This window comes from Mycteria americana, chromosome 1, assembly GCF_035582795.1.
Source record: "Mycteria americana isolate JAX WOST 10 ecotype Jacksonville Zoo and Gardens chromosome 1, USCA_MyAme_1.0, whole genome shotgun sequence".
Classification (NCBI taxonomy): Eukaryota; Metazoa; Chordata; class Aves; order Ciconiiformes; family Ciconiidae; genus Mycteria; species Mycteria americana.
In genome coordinates, this window is record NC_134365.1 from 193,102,436 (window position 1) to 193,107,632 (window position 5,197).

The following is a 5,197-nucleotide window of genomic DNA, read 5'->3' on the forward strand; positions in this document are numbered from 1 at the left end:
TTTTCCCCCAAACCCCCTGTGGCTGTGTTTAAGCTTACCGAGCAGGATTTAACCGAATTTATGAATTAGAACCACAATATCTTTTTGTTTTGGTGGGGTGGGTTTTTTTGTTTTTAAAGAAGGATTTATTTAGGAATTAAGTACCCTGAAATAACTATAGTGTGTGCCTACGGGGGAACCACAGCAGAGCTGCCGTAACTCCGGACACAGGTATTGATCCAGCAGCCACAGTCTGAGTAGAGCTTTTTATTTTTTTTTGCCTCCTGCTAGTTTGCAGTATTTGACACATTTTTTCAATGTCATTCAAGCAATGCAGGAGAAGGAAAATTAACCTGTGGCCATTTGTCATGGTTTAGCCCCAGTGCTTAGTTGCCGGCTGGGGCTAAACCATGACACCATCTCTTTGTATTACATGCCTGAATAACAGTTATGTCAAACAAAAATGACGACTCCCCCTTCCCTAAAATACGAAATTCCCCATTGAGTTTCACATATGTGTTAGAGGACTAAGCCATACAGCTTTGGAGCTATTTTATACTTAAAAAAATACAGATACAGCAGTCTAAAATCTTATATCTAAAGGTATAAAGTTATACCTGCCATCTTGGATACTGACTAAAATAAAAAGGGTTTTCTTCTGCCTCTTTAGTTGAATTGAATAGTCAAATAATTGTGGAGATACAAAATAAGACGCGTTCTTGTTCAGACGTCTGCTAAAAACTCTAGCTTTACTTGCACATAAAAGACAGCGACCTGTAGCACGTTAATGTGCTACAAATTGGACGTGGACAGACATTGCAATTGTAAGCAATCCGTAAGCAATTTGCTGCAGATCAACAAGTGACTTGTGCTAAGTTGAGACGTCACTTTTGTGGTCCTAACTTTTCGGCACTATGAAGTGGAATATGGTGGCTTAAACCACCATGCTGAGGGTTAATACCACTTTCCTCAGCTGAAACTGTGCAAAACTCCTTTTTTTTTTTTTTTCTTCTTCTTTGGAGTAGGAATTAATAGAGTGCTTGCAATAAGGCTCTTCAGAAGCAATGCCCATGTGAAAGCAGTAGGACACTGTACAAAGCCTGTGGAAAGGTAAACGAGCATTATCTATAACGTATATCAGTGAATAGTAATACTCAAGATATTCTGCCAGACCAGGCTGTTTTTCTGGGAAGCGCTGTACACCTGTAATCCCTGCTGAGCTGCATGTGTTTGCGTGCATTGGGACATGCAGACCTACATATTTGAGCTCAGATCCATGGTGTTTTCCCCAAAATAAAACTGACCTTTCCTACTTTCAAAGCGCAAGCCAAGGAAAAAGCATTATAAACACCAGAAAGTTAAATGTACATTTTTTCCTGTCACTTTTAATTAATTGTAGGCTTCGGATACAGCTGATTTTTCTAGGTGGTTATTTTCTTGAAACGTTCCTTTTAAATGATTTGGGGCTATTCTTCAAAATATGGCAATTGTTAAGGAAGAGCAGGCTAAGTTATAAATGGTTTTAGAAACAATATATCAAATTGTAAATTAGTTTATTGCTTTAATGTAGAAATAATTGCTGAGTCTGTGGTAACCAGCTAGTGATGGTTAGTTATCTGTGCATCTCAAATGATCTGAAATACTTAAGGGATTACTGTTTAGTCACAAAGAATTTTGACCTGTTTGCTGACTTCTTTTTTAGCAGGACTGCAGCACTGTTGGAAGATTTAGTCGGTGAAAAATATCTAACCCCTAATGTAATGAAGGTTGCAACTAATATGCTGTTAAATCTCATACTGCCTGCTATTGCCGTTTGCCAGCTGAAATGACAGGTCTTGAGTATTTCAGGATGCTTGTTCAGAACCACGTTCCTCGGGCAGACCACCAGGCCTGGTCTGCTCTTGTTTGGACCCTGTACAAAAGATGGAGATGGTGAGAGTACTTGAAATGTTGCCTGGGAGATTTTATAGCCCTGAAATGCAGCATTACAATGAGCATATTGCCACCACATGGCTATTTCTGCTACCTGCACCCGTGTCTACTAAGCCAAACCATACTTTTTTTGCCCCAGCGCTGTGCTGGCGTGGAGGTCCTAATGGACAATTTGTTAGGGGCTTAACTTCAAGCTTCCCCTCAAAGGATTTAGGCAGGACAGAAATGGGACACATGTGCAGAGAGCTCGCCTTGCAAGTGCTTTACAGGAACATGGAAGCGTTTTCTGAGACTGAAGGGGTCTGGCTTGGGGTATGGGTGATTGGCTTTGGATGTGATGGCCCACTGTGTGACAGGAGGGGCACAACTGCTCTTGAGCAGAGTGTTTTGGCACTGGAGGGATGGGTAACTTCTGGGAACTGAAAAGCTGGGAGAGGGATGCCATGGTAACTTGCCTGATGCAGAAGAGGAAAGGGTTTCCTTGCAACATGCGTTCCTTTCCATCCTGCAGGATCCCAGCAGTCCCAGCCTGTCTCCTGGACTTACCATCTCCAGCCAACCACAGGCAAAACATTTGCCCCCTGAAAGCCATTTTGCCTTTCTTAATTCTTAGGGAAATCCTCATTGTGCAGGAGGATGAACATCAGTTCTTCACAAGTATCGTCCCAGAATAGCAGCCAGAGCTGCAGAAACGAGATCATCAAAACCTTGCAGTGAATGCTGTCCAGACTGTTTGGAGAGGTGGGTCTAGCAGTTCAGTACCACATGGGGGTTGTACATGGAGGAAAAGTAAGATGGCTTCTGCACGTAAGGCCTTACACAGATGATAGTGATTTGGGTACTGAGGTACTACTGTCAACTGCAAGTGAGAGGACAGTGTCGGCCTTTCCAGCGTAGGTTGCAGTCAATGAAGTAAAGGTTTGGTGGACAGCTTTGAACCACATGTTTCACAAGGATGTTTGGCCCTAACCTAATGCAAAACAGACTCCCCAAGTCAGAGGTGAGGAGCCTCAGCACTAGACATTTCAGTCTGCTAGTCTGTTTCTGTTGCACCAAATTAATTACAAGCATAGATGGTCCCACCACCTTGGGAACTACAGAACTTCCTGGACCGTGGCATCTTCCTAGTAAGCGTGGAGATTGAAGACCTTACTACAAATCTGTCTGGAAGCACAGGGATGAGGAATAGCGCAAGTCTGAAGGAAAAAAAAGCTCATGTTCTTGCTATAGGGATCATTCCGAGAGAGAGAAGAGACTAGCTGCAGCTACCATTTTATCACTTGGTATTTGCTCGCTGCGACTCTAAAACAATGGAGAACATGCAGGTAAGCAGTGCAGCTGGGCAGCGCAGGATGCATTGCTGTGTAAAAAGGCAGCTGAAGGCCACCAAAATAATTTGGAGCAGATTTGATGACACAAACATTACTGTGACTACTGATTCCAGCAGGAATGAAAACATCAGAGGTGTTCAGCTGTGTTCAAGGATTGCATTGATATGGTCTGATTTACAGCAGAGTAAGGCACCCACAGAGATAGGTCTTCGGAGGAATGTTTCTTTGCAGTGTAAGAATTGTACTTCCAGGTTCTGTTTTCTACACTTTGACTGCACAATAGATCAATTTTCTTAGTTTGCTTAATGTTCTTGATAACTAGCGGTTGCTATGGAGTTGTGGTGCACCATCAGCCTTTTCTGCCTGTTTATTAGCGAACTGCAAATACTTACCCTTAAAATCTTGTGCAAAACCAGCAACCCAAAAGACCAACATGCAGAGCTGAAAATGGTAAGTTTCTTGCACATTTTTGTAAGACTTCTATCCATTTTTTTAATGACTAATAGTTCAGGCATGCAATGGAGTTATGGAAAGTTAGTTACTGAATAGCAACCAAACTCTGGGAACTGTATTGGTACATTGCCTCAGCCAGGGCAACGTGACACTGCCAGGCAGCAGCTCACAGGGAAGGAGGGTTGTGGTGCAAAAGAGTGGATTTTTAGGAGTAAAAGTGATTTGTTAGTGAAGTTACCTAGATTGAAAGATCTGTGTGTGGGAAATATGGGGCTTTTGTATATCAAAGGTAAAAAAGTAACTTAGAAATTGCTATTGCATGCAATAGGAAAAAAAAAACTTGGAGGACAAAAAGCACACAGACAAGTGAGTGTTGCCAAAAGTCAGACAGAGTTTGAGGAAACTAGCCAAAAGCAGCAGTACCCAGTTCGTTGGATTTTTGTTTTCAGTTTGGTATCAGACTGATTTGAGCCAGACCCAATATTTTCCTTCCATTTCTGGTACATCTGAAGTTCCTCTGATCCTTTTCAGCTAGATCAGGGTTCTCGTTAGTATTTGTGCTTGCAGCAGGAAGCCATTTTTCTCAGCAACAGCATTGAAAAAGCATGGCAGCCTTGCCGGATGCAGAGAGGGGCTCCACGTTCCTTGGGCACCTGAACTCCCTCTGAAAATGGCAAGGAGCGAGGCAATGAACAGGAGCTGGGTGCTGAAACACCGCTGCGGAACCAGCCACGCACCAAAAGTGCTGTACGGGCTGAAACCCGAGGCCTGGTGTTTTATATTTAATGTTTTCAGTACCACAAGCTTTAGAGAAAGGTGAGAGGCACTTGAATTAACTGGAAATTACTTTTAAATTTCTTAAAGCAATTTATGCTCTGAAATACAAGATCGTCTGTCCTGCGGAGGGGTAACCTTGGTCTTCAGATACCATGGCAGCACAGTTCTGGATGCTGCTACCTGTTTTGTTTGTCCTCATCTCTACTGCTGACAAGTCAAAAAAAAGACTTGTTTTAGAACTTAAATCTATGGAATCTATTAAATCTATTTCTTAAATATCAAGAAATATGTACTTAACGCTTAGGAAACTGGCATGGGTGAGCCATCCTCCACTGGGACAGGATTGGTGTCCCTAAGGCAGAGCCAGTTTAGGGAGTATTCAATGATGGAAATAACAAGAACCATCTGACTAGACACGTGAGCTGAATAAACCCAGATATTTTTGTTTCCTCCACAAAATCCTTAGCGGTAAGTGTTTTGTGGCCCTAACTGAAACCCTTGCGGGCATCTGGTCTTCTGCAGCCATTAAGTGCTTCACAAGGGCCATGCCAAGAGGTGGTTTACATGCCTGCAGCTCCTGGCAGCAAGCGAAGAGCTGTCAGAAAGGGGCTGGGACTGGGACGGTGTTGGCAGAGCGCCAGGCACGCTGCTCCCAGCCGGAGCCCAGCGAGCCGGGCGGAACGCTGCTGCGCGGAACGCTCGGCGCAGCCCCTGTTCCCAGCCGA